Source organism: Callithrix jacchus, chromosome 10, assembly GCF_049354715.1.
Source record: "Callithrix jacchus isolate 240 chromosome 10, calJac240_pri, whole genome shotgun sequence".
NCBI classification, from domain to species: domain Eukaryota; kingdom Metazoa; phylum Chordata; class Mammalia; order Primates; family Cebidae; genus Callithrix; species Callithrix jacchus.
Genome location: NC_133511.1, coordinates 61,110,539 through 61,137,887, shown reverse-complemented (window position 1 = coordinate 61,137,887; position 27,349 = coordinate 61,110,539). Strand labels below are relative to the sequence as shown.

The window sequence follows — 27,349 nt, the reverse complement described above, 5'->3', positions numbered from 1 at the left end:
TTAAAAAATGAATACAATGAAAACAAAACAAGGTGAATATTGTTACCTCCTCATCCAAACTCAGGTCTCTGTTTAACAGTGAGATGAATAAGCATCGGTGAGGTATTAAATACCTACCAGCACCAAAATCAGTCTCTCTCCTCCACTAAATCACAAAGATTAAAGAGGAATTGAAACAAGACTTTCTCACCATGTGATTCAATGTTACTTAACACTGTGCTTAGGTAACACACACAACCATTTGGTCCCAGTCCCCCGTGGAAAACACCTATCTAGTCCAGCCTTCTCCATTTACACAGGAATAAAAGAGCCCTAGAGTTAAGCGTCAGGCCTTTGTCACATCTAAGCCTGGCAGCAAAGCAGAACCGAGAATCTAGGTCTCCTGGCTCCTAAGTCTTATTTGATAGCTCTTTGAAAACTTCATTTAAAAAAAAAATATGGGCAGCAGAGTACATAGGGAGAAAAATATATATTTACTTTGATCTTTCCTTAACAGATCCCAAAGCATTTTAGGATAGAAGAGATTAAGGAAACAAGCACGTCTATATCAAAAGAAAAGCAAAAAAATTTAATCATCAATTAATTACAGAGGATCTACTTCTATGCCAGGCTCTATGCTGTGTGTTGGGCCCATCAATAGAGAACCAGAGACAGCTTCCTGCCCCCAGACCCCAACCTGTCAGTGTATGAGGCCAATATTTGGACAGAAGTGGCCTGTGTGGACTGACCATTCACTCAATTCACTGCTCCACAAACATGTATGAGCACCTACTATGTGTCAGATTTCCATAAATAATTTTTTATGGGAACATTGATGGCCTCTTCTAGATAGTCACTCTGATCATTCTACTTACTGCTAAGATACAAACATAAGAACGGCAGGATTTAAAAGTTACTTAGGCAAGTCATAGAAAACTGCTTTATAAAACTGATGCTGAACTTCTTAATGAGGGATATAATGTAAAAGCATTAAACAGTTTAGAAACTGTTACTAATAATAGCTAACAAGGAAACCAATCATGTAATTAGTAATAACCAGCTAATATTTGTTAGATACTTATGTGTGGTATTATGCAAAACACTTTTGCAGATCCTGACTCGATACCCATAGGAATCCTGCTCATCTGCAATACACAGACTTGGAACCAAGGTTACAGAGGTTAAGCAACTTTCCCAAGATCCTGCCGCTAATAAGTAGTGAGATCTAGATACAAATCCGGGTAGCTGACAGAAAGTTCAAACCTACCAAAATGAAAAAGACATGTTTCTAAGAGAAAAATAAAAGTTTGTTGAAATTTGTATCACTTTAATTATATTCACAAATAAGGGGGGAAGTTTAATTATATTCACAAAGAAGATCAAAAAATTTTAACCTCCTTCAAAGTTTAACTGCTCATTTAACTCTTTATCAGTAGTTAACAAATAGTGTTTCCCAAACTTGTCTGTACTAAGCATCACCTAGAGGGCTAGTTAACAGGAATTGCTGGGCTTCACCCTCAGAGTTTCTTACTAGTTCTGGTGTGCAACCTGAAGATTTTTTTCTTCTCTTTTCTTTTTTTCTGTTTTTTTTTTTGGTCTCCTAGGCTGGAGTTCAGCGGCATGAGCTTAGCTCACTGCAACCTCTGCCTCCCAGGTTCAATTGATTCTTCTACCTCAGCCTCCTGAGTAGCTGGGATTACAGACACCTGCCGCCATCACTCCCAGCTAATTTTTGTATTTTTAGTAGAGACCGGGTTTCACCATTTTGGCCAGACTGGTCTCAAACTCCTGACCTCAAGTGATCCGCACACCCTGGCCTTCCAAAGTGCTGGAATTACAGGTGTGAGCCACCATGGCTGGCCAACCACTATGCCCAGCCATCTTTTCTTTTCGGTTAAAATCCTAGAAGAAAACTTAGAAAACAACTCTATTGAATGTTGGCCAACATTTGCAGTTCTAAAAAACTCCCAGGTGAAGCTCATGCTGCTGGTCTGGAGACCACACTTCGAGAAATGCCAGGTTATGAGTCATGGGCTTTAGAATTAGACAGACTTGGGTTGAAACTTGATTTTTCCTTTGGAATTAGACAGACTTGGGTCAGAACCTTCATTTTTCCATTTGCTTTATGTGTAAGTTACAGAGGCAGAGCTACTTATCTAAAAAAGAGAACATCACTATTGAATAAAATCACTGTGAGGATTACATTAAATAAATATGTAATCTTTGTAATAATCTCCCAAATACCTGGCATATACAGGTATTCAACAAACTGGCTTTGTTAACATTATTGAAAAACAATCCACTAGGAAAAATGTCTAATAACTTCTCTACTACATGCTTTATTGGAGATGGAAAGGAAGAAAATTGCATTTTGGGGATTGTGATATTTCATCCCAATAAGTTTGTCTTTTCTATGCATAGAGATGTTAGAAAATGATGGCTGATGAAAAAGGGAGGCATATGTGGTGGGAACCCACCAAAGCCAAATCCTGGGAGCTAAGAAGGGCAGCTCTTCCCTAGCACCCATCACGTGGTACAGAAGGACTTGTAGGCAAAATTAGAGGTGCTTGATGGGATCTGGGCTCAATGGAAGCTCAAAGCAGAATTAGTAATTATCACATAACAATATAACTGCATGGCCTTGTCAAGGCACTTTACTATTGAATGGAATAAATGAGAAGCATTAAGTTCTCCTTTTGGTCTTCCTTTGCTTGAATTATAAAGTGTTGTTTATGAGGGACAGTGTGTGTGTGTGTGTGTGTGTGTGCATGCACGCGCGCACCCATGCATGAGAGCTGGTGGTTTTAAAATAAGCTGTAGAGATAAATTTTGTTGTGAGCTTCTCTTGCAGAAAGAAAGATTATATTAAGGAATAGAAATTGGCATTGGAGCTAAAAATAGCTGTGTGGTAGAGTGGTGGGAACACTTGGGCACATTTGAGAGCTGTCTGGGAATGTTTAAAGCATTTAAAGGTAGATTCTGGTGCACTTGAGCAGGACTGAAATCATTTGATGAGAGATACATTTCTAAGGCTATTCGCAAGTTCGTGAGAGTGAGGCCTATTTGCGTGACCCAGTGAAGAGGGGTCAAGATGAAATGAGGGGCAGCAGGTATCCAGCGTGGCTAGGGATTTTCACCAGCTGGGCCTTTGCTGATGCACTTTCACTCTTGGAGCTGCAGGTTCCCATGAATGAGGGTGGAAGAATGGCCTCCCAGGAACCATTCTGGCTGCTCCATGGCTGCCCCCTCTTGTTCAGGTCTCAGCTCAAATGTGGCCTCCCTGACCATACACACCATCTGTAGCAGACACTGTGGATCCCCTCAACCCAACTGCAGCCTCCATAGACAGTTTCCACTCCATAAAGACTTCCTACCTCAAATCAGACACACATTTCTCTGCTTTGGGACTCTCTGAAGGTGGAAAGCCATGCATGGGGTAGGGTGGACATATCTGGAAATTAACATCCTCAGAAGCAATCCACAACCAGTGAGGAACATCTGTTGGTGGATACATACCCCAGTTTTCTTGGCCCTTGATGGAACAATAGTCCAGCAAGTACAGTGTGTCTCTGAGGGTCCCCACAGGAATGAGCTCTAGTTGCTCACAGTTGTAACCTAATCATTAGATTACCTTCTATTTAGAGGGGTATCCAATCTTTTGGCTTCCCTGGGCCACACTGGAAGAAGAATTGTCTTGGGCCACACATAAAATACATTAAAACGATAGCTGATGACCTTAAAAAAAAATCAAAAAAATATCATGTTTTAAGGAAGTTTACAGATTTGTGTTGGGCCGCATTCAAAGCCATCCTGGGCTGCATGCAGCCCGCAGGCTACAGGTTAGACAAGCTTGCTCTATTATCTTCCCTCCCTTTCTCATCTTACTTCCTTACTCCTTCATCAGGCTTCCTGGAATCACCTGGCAAATAAGTTGCTTGTACTCAAATCCTTGTCTCCAGGCCTGCTTTAGGAAGAACCCAAACTAAGACAAACCCCAGCACCTCCCCAGTCCTCCATCATACCACACTGTTTATTTTCCTTTCTGATCACTCTCTGAACTTTCTTACTTGTTTCCTCTTCTTAGTACTCCCCAAGGGCAGACAGCCTGGTTCTACTCCATCCCCACCACCTAGAACTGTGCCTGACTGGGTTCAACAAATAATAACTGACTAAATGACCACTTTGAAATGACTTCCCCTACAACTGTTTCTATAAACAGAAATTACACTATTATCACTTGATATCAACTCCATCTTTTTCCCAGAATATAGTCCTGTCCTAACACATATGTGTGAACAGACAGAGAAGTTTAATGGAAAGAGTTTTGGAATTCAAAGAGCTGTGACTTTGGGCAAATTATTTGCCTTCTCTGACCTTTCCTGCAGCCATCTCAAAGTGGGAATAGTATTGCCTTCCTGATGGGTTTACAGTGAAGTCTAGGAGCTTAGGAAATGTGAAGTGCCTGGTACATGGTAGGCATTTAACAAGTGTGAGTTCTTTCTTGCCTGTTTCTTTCACTTACCTTCTCTCTAAACCTCCATAGTAAGTCCTGCACTCTCCAGGGAGGGTTCTTTGAGGATCTCTGTGTCGGGTCTACCTCTGTCATCTATCCCCTTGTTAATCATCCCTGTGCCCCTCTACACACACATACACATACACAGACATCAAATGGATAAGGTCACTCATTATAGGGCCAGCACCTATATTCTGTACTCGCTTCTGCTTTCTGTTTCTACATTGTAGACCTTCCATCCAGGCTACTTGGCCATTTCACAGATAGAAAAAGTGATGCTCAGAACAGGTAAGCCCAAAGCCTCTGGGCTAGTGGGAAACATAGCCTGCCTGATTCCTAAGCCCTTGATCATTCCCAGGCCATGCTATTTTCATTAGGCTCCCTAGAAGTCTAGAGGCCACAATGGCAGTGACTGAGAATTGTCCTAAAATCCTGCTGAGATGAGTAGCAATATAAATCCTTGTGCTAAATGGCTCTCCCCTTGCTTTTGCTTGACAATGACTAACACAATGCCCTCGGCACTCCACACCAACCCTTCCAGGTGGGTATCACTAGCCCATTTTACAGTTGATGAAACCGAGACTCAGAACATGATAGAAGTGATTTGCTCTCCATCACAGAGCGAGTAAGCAGTAGAAGCAGGAATCAGGACTAGGTTTTCAGAGTCTATACTGCGCTTAGACTACACCACCCTCCTGGCCTTGCGCTGCAGCCCTCCTCTCTTCTCCCTTGTCATTTATTGCATCTTCTTGGTGCTCTTCTGCCACAGTCCTTTTCCCTCCAGTCTTTTTTTCCATCAACGGCTGGAAAGAGGGGCATCCACCAGATTGCAAGCTCCCTGAGGTTTGGGAGTTTTTGGTTTTTGGTCTCCTCTGTCTCATCTCCAGGCATAGTTGTAAGCTCAGGAAGAATTTCTTCAATGGAAGTGATCAAAGCCTCAACAAGAGTTGATGGGATGTTTCACTTCTCTTCCAACTACTCTTCTGATAGTCCTCTTTTAGCTTTGTCAATGTGTGAAGGCAAGTATTGGACAGCAATTCAAACCACTGAACAACATTATTAAACACCAACAAATGCTCATCTTCAAGAGGAAACTCCATGATAGTGGGAGCTGATATCCCTGACTCCATCGTTGCAAAGGTGCTCTAGCAGAGCGCTGATGCTTGGCTCAGCCACAGCACAACAGAACTGCACTGGCTCAGCCTTCCTGCTAGAAGTCAGCCCCTGGTGGCCAGGCCTGGCATGGATTGGGTAAGGCCACCCGGACAGCTCAGGAGCCCTCCCAAACACCCCAGGAAGACACAGCCTTCCCAGCTCTGCTAGCAGGTTAGCTGGTTGGTAAAACCCAAGAGCATTCTCAAGAAGCATCCACGTCACGGAAAGCCTGCCTCGCAAGGATTACCAACAGCGTGTGAGACGTCAGGCCCCAGGAATGGTAAAGAAGGCCAGCTCCCTCACGGTGGCCCAGCTGGGTGACAGACCCTCTGTTGTCTGTAAGCCCAGCCCAGGACAGCCTTAGCGACAGCACTGGTAAGACAATTGGGGTCCATCAGTTACCAAGTGATTTGCCTGACCTTGGAACACCCAACCCCAATCCACACACAGTCAGGTGACTGACAGTAGACTCTGGAGCCGAATTATCTGGAATCAAGTCCCAGCTCCAATTTACTAACCATGTGACCTTGGACAAGTCACCTAACCTATCTATGCTTTGGTTTCCTCAGACACGAGGTAGGAAAAGTAATAGTCCTTACTTCCTAGGTTTTTAAGAAAATTAAGTGAGTTATTTATAAAGTGATTAAGACAGCACTGTGGTATAAAAATATTTTATAAATATTTATCAAATAAATATCACATCTCCCAATGACTTCCAACTACTAACCTCTCAGAAAACGTTCCTGATTCTGTTTTTGTGCATGCATCCATTCATTCATTCATTCATTCATTCATTTATTTTTTTTCTTCTCCTATCTGCTCCCATAACATTCTGTCTTACAACTCTGAACTGCTCTGGCCTGTTCCACAAGCATCTTCTCTGCACCACAGCCAGGCACTGTGTCAGCACTAAGAATGGTACTAGACAACATTCAGTCCAGAAAGGAAGGCAGACACAGGTATGAGTCACTATGTAACAAAGGCAAGGGCAGGTGCCAGAGGCACCCGTGGCGGGTACCTTCGTGAAGCATTAGTTACAGCATGTCCTAATGATGTGGTAATAACTAAGGGCCATCACATCAGGCTACTGCAAATACAAACACATTTCTTTATGTTCACAAGGGCAGGTTCATTTTCAAAGGGCTATAACCAAAAAATAGAATGAGAAGCAAAAAATGAAGTCAGAGTAAAAATACACATTCTGGGCACCTTGTGTTCCAAATCTGCCCTCATTTCATCACATAGGATTCCCAAACTTCCTGGCCATTGTCCCCAGTTCCCAAGGTGTCTAAAGGTTCACACTCCAGGCTGCTCACAACTCCTTTGGCAAAACTCCCTGCTTCCTAAGAAACTGGCTGTGGACTGCAGGTTTTAGCTTCATGGACTCTAGAGCCTTTTCCAGCAAGAAGCTAGGCAGCTCTGCCTTTCCCTGCCTCCCTGGGATGCTCCATCCTGACAAAGTGAGTCCAGCTCCTCCTACTGATTGGTCAGCAGACAGGAGAGAGAAGACACAAGGTTCCAATGAGACCTCCACAGCCAACCCCTAACAGCTGCCTCAGCTGGAGCGGGTTGTTTCACTCTAATTTGGAGATGATTCTAGCTCATGAAAACTGCTTATTAGGAATGTTGGTTCAACACACCAACCAAATGTAATGCATAAATCTTGTTTGTATCCTACTTATGAGAAAAAAAACCATAAAAACATTTTTGAACAATTGGGGCAATCTGAATATGGACTAGAAGTTAGATGATAATTGTAAATTGTTATTACATTTCTTAGGTATAAACATCACATCATGGTTATGTAGAAGAATGTCCTTGCTTTTAGAAGTGGCAGTCTAAAAGTATGTACATAAAAAATATCATGTCTGCAAAAAAAGGAGAAAAATATATATCTTCACATATGCGTGCACACACAGATAAATCCGAGATGGCAAATATTTTAAGCAAAAGAAAGCAATTCCTTTTGGCTCTGCATAGAGCTTATTCATGTACCCTATATTACGAACAGAAAAAAAAAAGAGTAACAGAAACACAAGACACATATGATTTATCTCTCTACCTCAAAATTCAATTTGATGTTGCTCTCAAAGGGAAACAGGTCCCTTGGTCCTGCCTGCAACCCCACTCAAACACACGTGTACACACACACACGAGCATATGCACGCACTGGAAAGGCACCTCCTTCAAAGTCAAAGCCCTAAGAGACATCCCAGAATAGCTGGCCTGGAACAGTAAAAAGAGCTTTTCACGCTGCACTGGAAGACCTGGATTCAACCTCAGCTGCACAGTAGCTGGTGATCTTGGAAAGCCACTGAACTAACCTGAGTCTCATTTTCTACACTGTGACAAGGGACTGCAATCATCCTGCCTCTCAGTCCACAGTATTAGTCCAAGGACTAGGAGAAAGGATGGCTATGGAGAGCCCATCTGAATGTGCCTTATTACTGCCTATGCTGACAAGTAAAAGATGCTGACTTGAGCTCGAGAGGGGTATCAACCTGCTGCCCAAAATCTCCTCTGTGTCGGTCTCCTGGAATTGGGCCTCTAAGAATGGACTGTTCCAAACTGTTAGCTACTGGAAACAGATACAACTCTTTGAGCCTTTATGTTATGGCAGAAACAATAAAAATACAACTTGCTTTTCGATTTTTTTAAAAAAAACAGTAGTTCCCAAAGCTATCGTATATAAATGGATTTGAAACACAGATCACAGAAAGAGGGGTTGAGTAGAGACAGAGCACCCAACCAAGCAGCCCTGCCTGAATCATGGGCAAAGAATGCCAAAACCTTGGCCGGGTGCCTCCTGAGTCCTCGAACCTAAAACTTGGGCAGAAAACCTCATTCATTCAGAATCCATTAATTCTGATCATTTAGACACAGCCTCAGCTGACCTTGCCACCATTCTATCTGTGGAAAGCAGCCTGGCTTAGCAGAGGCCTCAAGGTACATGGGCAAGCATGCTCAGTGGGGCCAGGAGGTCGGTTCACTCCTCACCCCACCACTTTGCAACTGTGGACAAGGCACCTTCCTTCCCCAGCCTCCATTTTCATGTCTGTAAGATGTCAGGGTTGGATTAGGGCTGTCCCTGTCTTGTCCGATTCTAGCATTCTATGATTAGTCACTTCCTTTGGGAAGTCCTTCCAATCCTCAAAGAATGTCTGCAGAACAGAACTGGGATCTGTGAAATTAAAGCATGCTTAATCAACCAAAAAGAACAAACTGTTTCAGAGCACTTTGGAAGCACTCATGTCTGTGCCCCAAAGGAAGTATTTCAGTTTTCACCCAGGTTGACTCACATAAATTTTCATTTGTTTACAGGTGGTTTAGGGTATTTAAATATCCTACATACCTGAAAGTAATGAATAATGCTATCATTATAGACATGTATTTGCAACATTAACTATAGCTCAGACTCTGTGATAAGAGGTTTATGTATATTAACTCCTTCAAAGACCCCAGGAATGATGTGATGTAAGTTTACCATCTCCACTTGCATATGGAAAAGCTGCAGCTCAGAGAGCTTCAGTAGCTTGCCCAAGGTGACAGTAAGTGCTGGGGCTGGGAGTCAAACTCCACTCACTGTGGTAGCATCTGAAAAGAACTCATCATCCTTTTTAGAGGGTGGGGTGGGAAATGGAATCTCACTCTGTTGCCCAGGCTGGAGTGCAGTGGCATGATCTCAGCTCACTGCAACCTCCACCTCCTGGGTACAAGCGATCCACCTGCCTCAGCCTCCCAAAATGCTGGGATTACAGGCGTGAGCCACCATGTGTGGCTGAGAACTCATCATTTTGTTAACAAAGTCAGTTTGTGAGGATGCTATTTGTCTTGCCTTGTAGTAAACATTAACTTAAAAATACTTTACTGAGCTATACTTGATATACAGTAAACTGTACATGTTTAAATTGCACATCCTGATGAGTTTTGATATCAGTAGGTAACTGTGAAACACCACTACTATTAAAATAGTAACCATATTCACATCATCCCCCAAATTTCCCCATCCTCCTTGATAATCCCTGCCACCTCTCCTCCCTCTCCAGACAACCCTTGACCTGCTTTCCATTACAATAGATTACTCTGCATTTTGTGGAATTTAATATAAAAGGAATCATACAGTACACATGCTTTTCAGTCTGGCTTTTTCCACTCAGTAAATTATCTTGAGACTGATCCCTGTTGTTGGCCTTATCAAGAATTAATTCCCTTTCTTTTTTTTTTTTTTCTTTTGAGACGGAGTTTCGCTGTTATTACCCAGACTGGAGTGCAATGGCACGATCTCGGCTCACCGCAACCTTCGTCTTCTGGGTTCAAGCAATTCTCCTGCCTCAGCCTCCCGAGTAGCTGGGACTACAGGTGTGCACCACCATGCCCAGCTAATTTTTGTATTTTTAGTAGAGATGGGGTTTCACCTTGTTGACCAGGATGGTCTCGATCTCTTGACCTTGTGATCCACCAGCCTTGGCCTCCCAAAGTGCTGGGATTATAGGTGTCAGCCACCACGCCTGTCCGAATTAATTCCTTTTTTACTGCTGATTAACATTCCATTTTATGGATATGCCACAATGTGTTTATCCATTCACCTGCTGATGGACATTAGACTTACTATTTTCGGCTATTACAAATACAGCTACCTCAATCATTCCTGTACAGGTCTTTGTATCTAAATATGCTTTCACTTCACTGGGGTAAATACCTAGGAGTGGAATGGTTGGGTCATAAGACAGGTATCTATTCATGTTTTTTAGAAGCTTCCAAGCTGTTCTCCAAAACAGTAGTCTCCATTTATATTTCTGTTGCTTCATATCCTCACCAACATGTGCATGGTCAGTCTTTTTCAGACATTCAAGTGGGTTTGAAGTGGTATCTCATGGTGGTTTTAATTTTCATTTCTCTAATGAGTAATGATACTGAGCATCCTTTCATGTGCCTCTTTTCTGATGAAATAAACTCTTAAGCTATAACATAAAAATTTGGTAAAATTAACATTATAAGTTTCTGTTTATTAAGCTGTTACCCTACTATGTGACAGATGTGATGCTAAGAGTTCTACGTGCATTGTATCATCTCAACCTCATAACAATCTAACGAGATGGCATTAAGATCTAGGCTTCTAGATGGGGAAACTGAGGCTTAACAAGTTCAGGTAATTTGCGTCAAGTCACAAATTAATTAGTGGCAGGCTCAGGGTTTCTCTCCAGGTCTCTGCTCCAAACCCTAAAAAGTGTACCTGCTACTAACACTGCTTTTGTGCGAAGCTTGCATCTTCTATCTCAGGTACAGTTAGGATCTTGGTACATAAACAGAGAGCAGCAAAAAAGAGACAAGACACTGCAGGTAATTGTAACATCAACACTTTCTTACCACTCACACAGTCATTCCTTGTTTGCTAGAAACCTAGGACAGTTTAGCCAAGATGCACTGTGGCTGAGGCCCTGATCAATATATCAATACTGTATAACATTAAGGGCAAAACAGGTATCTGGAAAGTAGTTAACCAAGAGTCTCAAATCTAAGGACCGGCATAAGAATGTCAATGTTTAGCACATTTATGCTGTGCTGAAGAAATAACTTAACTTTATTTTTGCTCTGTAAAGGCAGGTGTATTTCAAGCGTTGACTCTTACGTAAGCACTGAAAACATGTCTAGAGCTTCCTTTAGCCCAGAGACTAAGTTCTGGCATCAAGGGCAAGGTAGTGTAGTGCAAGGAAAAGCTCAGCAGCTTTGAGCAGGCCAGCCAGCCTCTCTGCACTTCAGTGTCTTCCTCTGGGCTTTCTGTTGATGGCTCAGAGGGTACTGCTCCCTCTTACCCTTTCTTGTGCCCAGATGCTGTTGTTTGGACTTAAAGATTTACAGGAAATACCAATCACAAGAGTGACTGGTAAACATGACCACAGTGGTAGTAAACATGACCACATAGCAAACTGAGTTGTACCTAAGTAGAAGAAGTTTCAACTTTGCATTCTGCCTAGAAAACCTTGGCTTTGAACCATGGTGTTTACGTAGCATGTCCAAAGAATTATATCGTCTGGAAGACAGTGTGGCCATTCCTCAAGGATCTAGAAATAGAAATTCCATTTGATACAGCAATCCCATTACTGGGTATATACCCAAAGGGCTATAATTTGTTCTATTATAAAGACACATGCACATGTATGTTTATTGTGGCACTGAATACAATAGCAAAGACCTAGAACCAACCCAAATGCCCATAATGATAGACTAGACAAAGAAAATGTGGCACATATACACCACGGAATACTATGCAGCCATGAAAAATGATGAGTTCGTGTACTTTGTAGGGACTTGGATGAATCTGGAAACCATCATTCTCAGCAAACTGACACAAGAACAGAAAACCAAACACAACATGTTCTCACTCATAGGTGGGTGTTGAATAACGATAACACATGGACTCAGAGAGAGGAGCATCACACACTGGGGTCAGTTGTGGGGGCTAGGGGAGGGACAGTGGGGAGTGGGGAGGGTGGGGAGGGATAATCTGGGGAGTAATGCTGGATATAGATGAATGGGGAATGAAGGCAGCAAACCACCTGGTTATGTATGCACCTATGCAACAACACTGCATGATCTGCACATGTACACCAGAATCTAAAGTACATATATATATGCGTATATGTGTATCTATATATATAGATACACATATATATGTATGTGTATATATATATACACACACATATACACATCTGTGAAAAGAAAAATGTCCATTAAAAAAAAAAAGAATTATGCTGTCCTTTGAAGAACACTATGTATGTCTCCTGCAATCCTGGATAATGCTCATGACATACCTGCTGATACTTGCCATGCGATATCATCTATATAAAGTGTTCTTGCTTCATTAGAATAGAGTCTAAGCTCCTTGTGGCTTCCTTCTTCCTGAGGTCCCCTCATCCCACCCCATATCCCCTATGGATGTGATTTTCTGGAGCCTCCACTCCTTTTCTCATGCTCTCTCCTCTGTCTGGGGGAATTCCTTCACATTTCCCTACTTGGAGATTGTGTAAACCCTCAGAGTCCAATAATAAGAAGTTTTCTCCCCTTGAAATCCTTTCTTATTAACTTCCAGGCAGATCTTATCACTCTTTCACTGCACTCTCCCTAGCTGGGTGCAGGCTTCAAAGAATACCCTTTTCCCACAATATACTTTAAATGGTATACGTATCAGTAATGGGATTGTCTCCTCCCACTAGACTAGCACTGCCCGATAGAAAGAGAATATAAATATGACAAAGGATGAATACGTAACATAAATTATATATAATACAAGCAAAATTTAAAATTCTATTCTAGCCACATTTCAAGGGTCCAATAGTTGCGTCTGACTAATGGCTACCATATTGGAGGACACAGATACAGGGCATTTCCATCATTACAGAAAGCTCTACTGAAAAGCGCCAGTCTAGAATATCTCTTTGAGGATTTCTTAGCAACTTACTTCTTTAGGGTATAATGGATTTCCCCAAACAAGCAAAAGACCCTGACACTACAGTATGAGGAACATGAAAACAACAAGAATACTAATGGTTACAAAATGCCATTCCTGTCTGTTGAGTCACAGCTAACCATGTGGCTTACAAGCTGGCTCTAAAGGCCAATTCTGGCTCTTATGAATCCCACCGATCTATTCTCCCTCATCTTGTTCCACCAGCCAACAAAACGTCTTTGCTCTAGCCCATCTGCAACAATGTGACTTCTTTTCCTGTGGATATGTATATGCTATTCCTTGCACCTGGAATGTCCTCTCTCATCACTCTGGCAACCTCCGATCACCCTTCAATACAGTTCATGCTTCACCTCTTCTGTGAGACCCTGCCTGACTATCCCTATGCAGAGATGGCTCTCGTATGTCCCCTGTACATTTACACCCACTCCAATTATTCCATTACCTGGTTGTGTCTTCCAACAGGTTGTCATCTCTTTGAAGGCAAGGGTGGCTTTTCCTCTACTGTGCCCACCACTTTTTCAGTGCCTAAAAATTGGACACTCTTAACAGATATTAGTTGAATGACTGAATTAATAAATGACTGAACTCCCAAATTTCCAGAGACATCAGCCTTGTGTTTAGCAATGGTGGCATCACTTGAATAAAGGTATGGCTTCCCCAAGTAACACTTATGAAGGAAGTCAAACTCATTGGGTTGCTAATATTCCAGGTCACATATAGAATAGGCTTGGCTCATACTTGTTTGACGCATAGGACAGCTAGAAGCCCACAAGGGCAGCTGAGCCATTTCCCTGCCCCAAGGACAAACGCGCATCTAAAGTGGTAAAGGAGATGAAAAGCCTGGCTTTTCAAAAACACATGGAAGAATCCAAAACCACTCCCAGCATGGCAGTAGTTGAATTCAACATTGCAATGTTGAATTCAGAACTGAGGGCACCTCCCTCTACCTGCTGAGTCAGTGGCCTTTGTCTGCTTTGTGACTCACCTCACTGCTTATAAACCACCTGAGCACTTGGGAACAGGGTAGTTGAGCTATTCATACCCACAGGTAAGAGGTCAGCTCCCTTCCTCCATGTTCCAAATGGCACCCATAGCAATCACAGCACAGGGATGGATGTGTTCCTTCCCAACTCATCAGAAGGTAACTGGGTCAATACCTCACTCTGTCTTGTAAATCAGGGATGGACAGCAGGTGAGATGGTAGAATTAGATTGGCAAACAGGAAATTCACACTCTGTACTTGACTGTGGTATGTACTTTGTAGTGGGCTCACATCCCACTATGAGGCCAATTACCAGCCATGGGTCATGTTGCTTGACATTTCCTAGTTGCATTTCCTCAGGTTTAATGAAGACAACATCCATCTCCTGGTTGTTTGTGAGGAGGTAAAGAGATTAGGGGTGGAAAGCATGTCAGGCATCATCCCCATCTCCGCTCCTTGGCCTGATGTCCCATTAACTGGCTTTGTGGGTTGGGGGAAAGCCCTTTCCTTCTCTGGGCCCTCAGTTTCCCCAGCTACCTAGGTAAGACAAATTATTCTTTAGTTCCTTCTAGATACAAGGTGCGGGTAGGGAGGGAGTTCAGTATGAGACTTCCTATATTTTATATGTGTGTATACGTGTGTGTGAGTGAGAGAGAATAAATGAGGAACCATTTATTTTAAAGTTCCTTTAATGGAATAAGGCAGATTTAAATATTTTGATTCCAACCCACTGTGTTCTTTGTTCCATATATGTATTTTTAAAGCTTATCTTTGTATTTTAGCTCTTTCAACAATGCAAATCCTTCCCAATCCATGGTAAAGGTTTTCTCCCTCCTGATCATTTGACATACATTTTCTAAAAATGTTAAATCCTTACTCTGTGTTTAAATACTTTGATGTTTTCCACAAAATCATCAGGTTGGGAAGGGTTAGAACAAAAGCGAATGCTATTTGTCTGAGTGACTAAGATGTCAGAAAGAGAGGCAGCCTGCAGCCTCCTAAGAGGGAAACAGTCCTGGCAGGACTCTCCAAGCTTCCTGGTTGGACCGTATCACTAAGACAGGAACCACAATCATAACACAACAGATTCATGAATCCACAAAGTTAGCACTTCCCAAAGTTTCTGAAGAAACCCTACCCTTCTGAGTGAATATTTTTGCTTAGAAAAAAAAAACTCTTATGTTAGAAGTTTGGGCACTCTTATGTGCTATTTATAACTCTCTTGGAAATTCACATAGGCCTAATGAAGATTCTGAGATTTTCTGCTGCAAGAAAATACATTAACCTCTCTAATTTGTCATTTATAAAACTTACTTGAACAAAAACGTTTTTTTGGTGGGGGGATGGTTATTTGCTTCCAAGGTGGAAAGAAAAAAAAAAAGAAGCTCTTACCCCTCCACATGCCCACATATCCAGACAATATGGAAACAATGTTTAAATCTGTTTAATTTAAAGGTAGGAGCAGGCACTTTAAATTAAATGGGGCAGAAGTAGGAGCAGGCACTTCAGGGTCAGATAAACCCAAGTTTAATGCCAATTCCACCAGTAGTGTAGCCTCAAGGATGTTATTTAACCTTTCAGAGGTTTCAAAAGCTTTCCAAACCTTCCAAAGCTTTCACTTAGCTTTGCTGTAAATGAAAACCGGGCTTCTAGGGTGCTTGTGTGTAAATTAGATGAGTTGAGGAGTACACAAAAGCATCCGGTAGGGAGTATTTTTTTAATGTGTAAAGTATTTTTTTTTTTTTTTGAGACGGAGTTTTGCTCTTGTTTCCCAGGATGGAGTGCAATGGCACGATCTCTGCTCATGGCAACTACCGGCTTGTAGCTTCAAGCAATTCTCCTGCCTCAGCCTCCCAAGTAGCTGGATTACAGGCATGTGCCACCATGCCTGGCTAATTTTGTATTTTTAGTAGAGATGGGGTTTCCCCAAGTTGGTCAGGCTGGTCTTGAACTCCTGACCTCAGGTGATCCACCCGCCTTGGCCTCCCAAAGTGCTGGGATTACAGGGGTGAGCCACCGTACCCAGCCGTGTAAAGTGTTTTTTAAATGTGACTTTCACTACTCTCCCTTTGCTTTCCTCTTTGCAAAAACACAAGTAGAGACATTTGAAAGCACACTGATCAATTTTTGTAATGCTTATAAAAATTTAAATCAAATTATTTCACATAACAGGCTATCTTGGAATATCATTCCATTACCTTGTCTATAAATTTTCATAAATAAAGTCATCCAAAAAAAAAAAAAAGGTAGGGCCACTTTAATACATATATATGCGAAGGAGAACCTAGTATTTCATACAGCTATCTGAAATTTAATATCAAGGAATTTACCCGTGTCAAACATTACTTTATTTAACGGAATGTGATATTGCTTGATATAGTCATAAAGTGCATTCCTATCAAAATACAGCTGTTATTAACATTACTAACAACTGCTTTACCCCAGTGAATTTTATTGAAACTATAACGATGGGCACTTTTGAAATAAGTGTCCCTAGCTAATTTGCAGAGGCCTATCTCCCAGAGAGAGTTCATATTATAATTCTAACAGGGTTTTCACACAAGGTAGAATGAGAAGTTTAAAATGCTTGAAAGAGAGTCATCTCGAGGTCACCAATAATTAAATAGGAGCTAGGAACGGAACAAGGAAAATGTGTAATCTTCCCTGGCTCTGAAATAAAAAAACAGTTATCAGCGAGACAATGTTTCTGCAGGGAGACTGATCTCCATCTACAGTAGAATTCCTTTCAAGCCAGGATGTCTATTTCAAAATGCCTATTAAAAGTCTATGATGGACTTTAATTATGAGAAGCGGCAGATAAGAGTCCAGTTCATTCCCTACTGTTGTCGGGGTGGTTTAGAGCTGCCAATCATCGCCCCCTTCAATGAGGCCCAAGGTGCAGATAAACCTTTCAAGAGGGTGGCTGGACTGAGAGGGAAGGGCTCATAACCCATGGGCCTGTGAAGTGCAATGAAGGGACCTCCTTCTGGGGCGGCAATAGTCTTCCCATTCTCCCAGGATGCAATCGCCAAGGGAATCACAGCCCTGCTTCTCAGTGCTCAGCCTTCTGAGGTGCATCTTCTCAACTCTGTTCACCTCCACACTGTGAGTGCTTTGATCTGGTACTCCTTAAGCTAATGGTGACATGGGCCTGTTAGCTTAAGGAGTACCAAATCAAATCACCCACATGGTTCTTACACACACACACACGCGCGTGCGCGCACACACACACACACACACACACACACACACACACAGTAAAGGACAGAGCAGTACCAGCTCTACAACAAGAAAGACCAAAGTTTGAATCCTGATTCCCTTGCTTCCTGCTGTATGGTCTTTGGCAAGTTATTTAACCTCTCTGTTTGTAACATGGAGACAAGATGCCTGCCACCTATAATGCCTGTCACCTAAGTTTCATTTGAGGCCCCTAATTCATAATAGGATACCTAAGAATGTCACTCCCCAAAAAAAGCAGAGGCCCTGCTGTCAATGTTTGTCTGCCTCCATGGTTGCCTATAAAACAACTCCCTCCACCCCGAGAGAGAAACTCACTGGAGAGGCCAGCTGAGAAAGAAAAATGTTAAATAATTCAGAAGCACTAACATCAAGTCTGATGTAGATATAAAAATAGTTACAAAACACCACACTCCTCTTATTTTCCTTACAGCAACCTTGGTTCCCTGGTAGAACAAAGGGAGGGAGGGTCTGACCCGAGACTGGGGCTGGGCCTGGGGCAGGGACTGTAGCCCAGGAGCCTCTCTGGGCTTCTATTTTGGCTCTTCTAATCACTCATCTTTGTACAGAGGTAAGGCAGGCATTTGCTTGTCACCTCTACATTTTAAAACAGCTTTCTGATAGGCTGACTTATTTTTAAACCGAAAATATGCTCAGCTGGGCCATTTGAAACAGAGGGAATTCTTTACATCCTCTCTTCTAAAGGGGACCAACTGGTGAGCTTTCCAAGGATGCCAGGCCCAATCTCAAAGCTTAAGTTCAAAGGAGAAGCAGGGAGGCCGTTCTAAACCCAATCCCCCAAGGAGTTCCATGCCATTGGCCTGTGTCACCCAGAAAGACTATGCTGTCCCTAGCACAAATTCTGGGTAGAGAACAGGAAGATTCCAACTGGAAAGATAACATTAACTAAGTACCTACTATGTGCCAGGAACCCCGCCAGATCCTTTACCTATATTATCTCCTGTAACCCTCACGATAAATCCCAAATCAGTTGCAACTCCCCTCCCCATTGTGCAGATGAGGAAATGGAGGCCCAGGGAAGTGAAGACACTTCCTACCACAAAGTTCCACTAAAGAGCCAGGGTTTAAACCAAGATGGTCTGACAGGCAGCCCATGCTCCCTCCCTTATACTATCCACAAGAGCAGAGCACGTGGTTTGAAAGGGTCTTCATGAAAATTCAACCGCATCTGTAGCTCCTGTCTCATTCAAACCAGATCTGAATGCTTACTCAGTGCATTATTTTTTCTGCAAGGAAACTGCATGGATACAAATTTCCAATTCATACTTAACAAGATGTGGAAACAGGGGTCATTCTCAGCCTGCTCCAGAACAAGGGGTCGAGTCTATGCACACTCCTGGAACAGCAGACTCAGGGAGGGTTAAACATGAGGCCAGAACCAAATCTCCTGTTTCCAGGAGCTGAGGATCTAGAAGTCTCTTCACTAATTTTTACAGGAGAGAAGAGGGAGTGACCAGCAAGTGAGAGGAAGCCTGCAAGGGTAGAGGAGGGAGGAGAAATAATAATAATAATAATAATAATAATACTTGTTGTCCTTTTGGAAAATATGTTCTTATCTTTCAAGTCTGACCTCAAATGCTTCTTGCTTTTTGAAGCTTCCCTGTCACCCCCACTAACCTGGGTGTGAGGGTTCTTTCTTAGATGTGTCTGTCTACTTTGTGGCAGGCTCCTTGGTAGAATCTTGATTAATGTTATCCCATTTCATTCTTACAGCAGATATTGTTGCCACACATTAAAGAGGATGGAATTAAGACCAAGAGTTTAGCTTGTCTACCAAAAGTCATACAAGCTAGCCCAGTGGCTTCCAACCAGAGACAATCTTAGCAATTCTTTGCTCAGTGAACTTTTGGCAATGTCTGTAAACATTTTTAGTTGTCACAATTGTTGGGGGAGGCACTGGAATCAAGTGGATAGAGGCCAGGGATGCTGCTAAACATCTGTGATTCACAGAATGGGCTCTACAACAAGGAATTATCTGGTCATTTGTGGCAAAGTTGGCCAGGTGCAGTGGCTCACACCTACAATGCCAGCACTTTGGAAGGCTGAGACAGGAGGATCGCTTCAACCTGGACAACATGGCAAATCCTCGTCTCCACAAAACAAAACAAAAATTAGCCAGGTATGATGGTTGCATGCCTATAGTCCCAGCTCTTATACTTGTGCGGGGGGCTGAGGTGGGAGAATCAATTAAGGCCAGGAGGATCAAGGATCAATTAGGCCCAGGAGGTCAAGGCTGCAATGAGCCCTGATCACATCACTGCACTCCAGTCTGGCAATGGAACGAGACCATGTCTCCAAAAAACAAATAAATAAGTAAATAAAAAGAAAAAGGTTGAAAGTGCCAAAGTTGAGAAAGCTTGTCTATTGGTGGCTCAGCCCAAGTTTAAACTTAGGCCAGTCTGACTCTACAATGGATGATGTCTTAATAGTACTTGTAACTGTATCCTAAGTGCTTTGAGATCTGAGTGGTGTATCCTCCTGCTTTTCTGTTTCCAATCACATCTATTCCAGAGCTCAGCTCACTCAGCAAGCCCTTACGGATTATATTAATCAGTATACTTAACAACGGTGCTAAGGATCAAGGTAAGGAGTCCACCAAAAGGAGCCAGTCATTCTGTAACTGAATCTTTCAAGAGGACATTGAATCCACTTTCCCACCCCCTGCAGGAAACTTCTGAATAGACTTGACAGCACTGCTTGCCCTCCTCCAATGACAGGGAGCTCATTCCCTCCACAGGCTGTCCAATCCTTGCTGGGATATTCTGGCTGATGCTGAATTAAAGCCAGCTCTCCCCCCATCCCCAGCCCATCTCAATGTCTGCAGCCTTTGAGGAAAGACTGCTGGTTAGCTACTAAGAGACTAGCCATAAACTCCTGCCCATGTTCTCCTGAGTCCCAGAAAGGTAAAGTAAAAGAACACAGACTTGGAGCCAGACTGATCCAAATTCAAATCCTGGCAACACTACTCATATAGTCAGTGATGGAGTATAACAAGTCTGTTGGCAGCGTTGCTGTGCTCAGCACACAGTAAGTACCACTTAGCACACAGTAGGGGCACAAATGGCCTATCTATCTCAGCTGTCGGGATCTTCTCATGTGGACCTAACTCCCACCCCTCTGGTGTAACCTGTGTGACATCTCTTTGGTTTCTGCCTGCCTGCCTCTGAGTCCACTTCTGAACAAGTGAATTTAATTCTGTGATTATTAAGGGGAAAGAAAAGTGAGACATGTGACAACAACAGATCAAGAAATAACAACCATAGAACAAGGCAGCACTTTAACTTGAAAAGTTCCAGGATTGTGCTGTAAATTATAGGTGGGTGCGCACATACCTGTGCACACACACATGCCGAAATGTGTGCGTCTTTTAGAAACCTATTCTGATGCCTTGAGATCATCACCCACGGTCTGGTCTGGACTGAATTTCTCCTCACTATTTCCCACCTTCAGGGATAGGCTATGAAGGGAGTATCTCTTTCCCAAATTAATTCTTGATACAAGGCTTTGTTCATCAGTGCAGGAAGATGTGAGAAGAGGATAAACATCTTCTATTAAAAATGTTAGCTAAAAAGTTTAGGCATCTAACAATGGTGCATACCTTGTTCCTGCCACAAAATACAAGATATTCAAGTTTCCCATCCCCCCCATGGTTCATGAACTAACAGTCAGCACTTCCTGGACAAGAACATTTGTTTTTATGGCCAGGTGGATTTCTGTAGGGACCCTGGCTCCCTGACTCACTGGTGGAGTGACCTTGGGCAAGATGTTTAACCTCTGAGTTCCTGTTGCCCCTCTGGAAAATGGGGAATAACAAGATCTTGCTCAGCTCCCTGTGAACAGAAAATGAGATAATGTAGGCCAAACGCCTCACACAATTCAACAAAGACTGATCGAGAGCCTTCTGTTGCCAGACTCCTCTAGGCACTGGGGTTTCTTCAGTGAACAAAAAACACAAAGATCTCCACCCTCATGTAGATTACCCACAGTCATGAGAGACTGAATATACAAATGGATAATGATCAGACCATACATGAAAATAGAGCTCTGACCCACAACCTCTGCAGCAACCAGCCCAGGAGGCCGCACCACAACCCCTGCAGCAACTGACCCCAAGTAATCAGAACTTGGTCAATAACCTGCCAGTCTTCCTTATGTTTGCCCTCACTTCCACCCCAGGACCAACCAGAGAGAGCCAAATATGCTCCCCAAACCAATCCCATGGAACACCCTCCTGCTTCCCCTGCAACAACCTCCAATCAGGGCAGACCTGAGGCCTCCCTTCTGTTCACTGTGGAGCTTTTCTCTCTTGAGTGCCTCTGGGGCTCTGACAAAGGCAGCTGATGGTGGCTGACTCCCTTGATAGAGCAAACTCTGAATACATAGTCTCTGCTTGTTCTCATGTGGGGAGCCTTTATTTATTTCCACAGTCAATAAGCATAATAAATAAGCAAATTAGACAGCATGTTCCACCCTTGATCCACCTGCACCTTCAGATTATTCTTAACACAGCAGCCACAGTGATCTTGTTAAGAATAACAAAGCATAGTATTTAACACTATGGAGAGAAGAAAATGTATAGCAAGGTAACGGAGGTCTGGAACACAGGGGTGGAGGGTGGTTATGACTGCAATAGGATTGTCAGGGTGGGACTCCTTGAGGTGATGTCAGAGTAGAGATTAGGAGGAGAGCAGCCACCGGTGTTGATATCCTGGGGAAGAGCATTCCAGGTAGAGGGAAGAGCCCTGAGGCAGGAATGGGCCTGCCATGTTCCTGCAAGGCATGACAGGCAAGGGATGAGGGGAGGAAGGGAGGCAACGGGGAGACCTGGTGATACAGGAGGGCTTTGTAGGGTGTTTAAAAGCTTTGGCCTTTACTCTGAGGCAAATGGGTATCCATTTCAGAGTTGTGAACAGAGGAGTAATGTGATCTGATTTACCACGATTGTTCTAGCTGCCATGTTGACCAGAAATTGCAAGGGGGCAAGGACAGAAGCAAGGAGCTTGGTGAAAGGGGATCCTGTGATCATCCAGGTGAGAGAAGATGGGGGCTAAGCCCAGGTGGTAGCAGCGGAGAGCATGAAGCGTGGTCCACATTGAGGTTGTATCTGGAAAGCAGAGCCAATAGGATTTTCTGATAGCTCAGCTATAACCTATGATAACAAAAACAGGAGTCAGAGTTGACTCCAAACTTCGGGGCCTATGACCCAGAGGGATGGAGTTACTATTAGCTGAGCTGAGAGGACTGCCAGTAGAGCAGGTCTTTCAGGGAAGACGAGTTTTGGATGTGTTAGGCATGAGACGCATATGAGATTATTCAAATAAAAATATCAAGGGGGCAGTTGGATATATAAATCTGGAGTTTGAGAGACACAGTATTGGAACCTTTCTTCCCCCTTTTCCTCTCTCCTTTAAAACTGCAGATACCTTCATGGATCCAAGAAGAAAGATATGGTCTAGATCAGCCTTAATGACCTAATAACCATCTGCCCCAGTGTGATGCAGTTCAGCACACACGAACCAGGAGCTGAAGTGGCAGAGGGGACTGTCCGGTCAGGGGTTCTCCGGTGCTACCGTGGCACCCTGCTGACACAAAATGGGAATGACGAAACTCCCAACACAACATGCAAATGATGAAAACTTCCCTGGTCAATCTCCTACCAGAGTAGAAGGAACTTGGTCTTGGTTCCATCCTGCCACAGGCCCATCATGGATCAGCATACTGTCAGAAACTTTAAAAAGCTGCATTATTGGCTGGGCACTGTGGCTCATGCTGTGGTCCCAGCACTTTGGGAGGCTTAGGCAGACAGATCACGAGGTCAGGAGTTCAAGACCAGCCTAGCCAATATGGTGAAACCCTGTCTCTACTAAAAATATAAAAAATTAGCCAGGTGTGGTAGTGCTCACCTGTAGTCCCCCATACTCGGGAGGCTGAGGCAGGAGAATCACTTGAAACCAGGAGCCAGTGGTTGCAGTGAGCCAAGATCACGCCACTGCACTCCAGCCTGGGCGATGGAGTGAGACTCCGTCTCAACAAACAAACAAAATTGCATAATCTTTAACCTAGAAATTTCAAGTGAAGAAATTGTACTGAAGAAAATAGACAAGCACATGAAAATGTTGATCTCAGCATTAATTACAGTGGTAAGAAATTGAAAACAACAGTAGAAGATTAGGTAAATAAATACTGGTATTCTTATGACGGACTACTACCTAGCTATGAAATGTCATGTTGGAGGAAAAACAACGTCATGGGGAAATGGTCATGGTAGATGTTGATGCATACAATGTGCTCCAAATTATGGTGGGAGAGGGTAGCAGTGGGAATTAGGATTTTACATTGAAACAAAACTGGAAAGAAAACCAAAAGGCCAGGAGACGCTACCTCTGCGTGGCAGGGTATGGGTTAGTTTTTCTTGTTTCCTTTGTTCTCTTAGGTTTCCTAAATTTTCTGTTGTTTACATGCATTATTGTTGTAATCAGAAGAAAACCACATTAAACAAAAACATAATAAAGGTTATAAAATTTTCCAAGTAATACTTATCCTAGTAATGAAAATCACTGCCTATTCCACCATGTGTCATGAGGTTTAATGTGCTTGAAGATATAAAAGAAACCTGGAGAGCACAACATAATACCTGGAACTGGAATCTTTCCGTGGCAAGATGATAATGGCCACTATTCATTCTGTCTACTTCATACTACAGTTGCCTCCACTGAGGCTACAACAATACTGACGAACAGTTGCACAAAACTGATTCCGTTCACTCAGTGACAGTCTGCATCTGGTGCTCCTGAATCTGAGGAGACAAGGAAGAAAGAGGAAGTAGGAGGAAGACCAAGGTCTTAGAGTTCTGCTAAGCCAAGTGTGGCCTTAGATGCGTGGCTTCAGCATCTCCTGGAAGCTTGTCAGAAATGCAGGTGCTCAGGCCCACCCTCCCACCCACTGAATCAGAACTTGCATTTTAATAAGTCTTCACGTGGTGCCTGTGCACACTAAATGTTAAAAGCCCTCTCCGAAATACAACACATTTCCCCAGTTTCAGGTGGGTTTGAGATGATCGCAAGAAAAAAATCAGACCTCTAAGTAGAAATACTTCTCAACTAAAAATTGTCTAAGAGATGTAAAATAACCAACCATGCTGAAGCGCAGATCCTCCAGGCCTTTGGGTCATGCTAAGTCACTGGCTCTAGGCCTGGAAAGCTAGTAGCATCTGATAAGCATTTTCTAGGATGCTGACAGAGATCAGGCATTCCCTCTTCCACCTGAAGAATCCCGAGGCCTTGCCAGCTTGGTGGAGGGTTGTGCTTGAATGGTTAATGGGGCATAGCCCAGAAGTGAACAGAAAAGAAGCAAAAGTAGGTCAAAGGACTATCATGACTTCTCCAGGCAAGGACCAGGCCTTTCCCCACACTCAGAATGCAGCTGTGTTGGAATGAGAAGCGGACAGCCTGAGTAAGAAGGCTGCTTTTCTGACTGAAGCGCCCCAGTTTGCCAAAAAGGAGGGCAGGGGTGGGGAAAAAGCCTTGATTACCATATCTGCAGTCCCATGGCTCAAATAATTTAGGTCACTCACCTCATACGTAAATTACTCAATATGAGATCTCTTTATGCTGTTTTGAAAATGAAGGAAACTGACATTTAGTAAGGCTCGATTCTATGCAGGATTTCCCAACCCTGCTGTACCTTAGAATCACCTGGGCAGCTTTACAGAGTTCTGATGACTAGGTCCCACCTGGAGCTGTTGTAGAGCATCTTGGTAAAAGTGCCTGGGTGATTCTAATGCACAGCCAGGGTTGAGTAACTCTAAATCTAGTGCCTGACAGGAGCTCAGAGAAACAGGTAGAAGATCATTCTCATTTTTAACATGATCAAGCTGGTGCGAGGTGGCAAAGAGACAGAGCTGGAATTTGAGCCAGGATCTGCTGTCTCAGACACTTCTATTTTCTAACTGAAAAAAAAAAAAAATGATAGAAGCTCAGAGAATCTAAGGAACTTGCTTGAATGCAAAGCAGATAATTCAACCCAAAACCTGTTTGTTTTCACTTTCTTATATGGCCTTAGGAAGCATTTTACTTAACTGCAATATATGGGAGAACCATCAGTAACAGAAAAAGGAGCAGTGACTTAGTGGTACCTTAATATATTACTTCAAAGGCTTTGGAAATAATGGTGCTGATTCAAGGATGGCAAGGACTCACAACACTGTCATAAAGATTCTTGCATGATAATCCTACCAACAATTCTGCCAAATATTCATTATTATCCCATTGTTATGGATAAGGGAACTATGGCACACAGGCATTAAAGTAATTTGCCCAAGGTACCATAGATAGAAATTGTGAGAACTGGGAGTTGCAGCTGATGACAAATTTAGTGCCTCTTTCAAGCTGCCAAGAGATGAAATTTGGGAGGAGACCTTGTTTCAAGGTGGCAAAAGGTGAGCTGAACCACTAATAAGCAGTTTATATTCTTCCTGGCTTGGCAGCTGTCACTTAGCAGCGTAGGGCCACTTTTTAGTTAGGCATGTTTGTTTTAATCATTCAACCTGAAAAAAAAAATACCTAAAGGAATGTCTGCTTTATTTATTACTTGAGAGCGACAAGTAGCAAGACTGGAAAATGTTGAGGGGTTGATGGCATCACAATGAAGTGCAGCCTAGGAAAACCAATAAACAAAATATAATGACCCAGGTGGAAAACAGAGCTTCCAAGCCTGTACCAGAAAGAACACAAGACTTGGAATCAGCCAGTCATCTGTCTGGGTCCCAGCTCTGCCATTCACAAGCCCTTGTAGCAGGGGTCATGTTGAGTAACTACGGAATGCCTCCTCTCCTTCTTTTGGAGGGTGATGATCCCACAATCTCAAGAGAGCAGCACAAGCACTGAAGGAGTGTATGTTCTAGAGGGTGCTGCACCCCAGGCATGGAAGACATTTGCATCTTTACTTATCTGTATGTGCCAGATGTTCCGCTGAAATGAGCACAATCCATACAGCCATGAGATATGAGTTAGATTCTATTGCTTCCCTATTTATAGATGAGGACATTGAGGCACAGACAGGTCGCCCAAGGTTCCATGACAAGGAGGTGATGATGATTCAAGGTCTGAACCTTGTTCTTTCCATCTTTGAAGTTGATGCCTTTTGCAATACCCCATGCTGCTCAGTCAGAATCATTTACTACAGGTAGAAAATGTACTTAAATGGACATAAAGAGGAATTAAGGTGTAACATTAGAAAGAACATCCAGGCCTTGAAAGCAGACAAAGTCTAGAATAGATAAGCCAGAAGTTCCAAACATGCTAGAAAGAACAGATTAGGAGCAGCTAAAAGTCTCTGATGCATTCCATAGCAGAAAGAGCACAGGGACACACAGCTGCCAATCTTCTTAGGTTAGTTCAGTTAATATATTAAATAAATAAATAAAATGCAAAAACTTAATAAAGGAAAGAGTCAAAACAATCTTCCTCAAACCATCAAAAATTCTATTAATTCACAAGTAACTACCCAGTACTTTATTTCTGCAGTCCTGCTTCAATAAATACCTACTTTAAAAAATACTTCTGGGGTTTAGCAGTATAACATTTAGTATTTTTTAAACATAATTTTTATTATGGCATTTTCCCTTGTCACAAAATACATTTTCAAAGCAACACGTAATCTTTGAATAATATTCCACTGTTAGGGTTGGCCACACTTTACTTATTCCTTCCAATTGTTTACCTTTTTCTGCACTTTTATAAATAACACTGCAATGAACATTTTTATTCTTAAATCTTCTCTGCCCATCTCTGATTATTTTCTTTGGCTAGATTCCTAGAATCCAAATACTGGACTAAAGGGAATAAGTGTTCCAAAGTCTACTGACAGTTACTGCCAAATTGCTTTCCTAAAAGAGTTTATTAATTTGCATTTCCACAAAGAGCAAAGGAGAGTACCTATCTCCCAGCACCCTCTCCAGGTTCCAACACTGCCTTAAAAATAATCTTGGCTAATG

The 27,349-nt window shown here is 42.8% G+C and overlaps 1 protein-coding gene and 1 long non-coding RNA gene across 11 annotated transcripts in view; one reads left to right on the top strand and one right to left on the bottom strand.

Annotated features, from left to right (window-relative positions):
* TENM4 (teneurin transmembrane protein 4) overlaps positions 1-27,349 on the bottom strand; it is a 3,204,727-nt gene that overhangs the window by 795,939 nt on the left and 2,381,439 nt on the right. The window lies entirely within an intron of this gene.
* On the top strand, positions 9,855-27,157 carry LOC144578099 (uncharacterized). Its single transcript, XR_013523213.1, has 3 exons — positions 9,855-19,474; positions 22,306-22,385; positions 22,775-27,157. It is a non-coding gene; the product is annotated as an uncharacterized LOC144578099 (long non-coding RNA).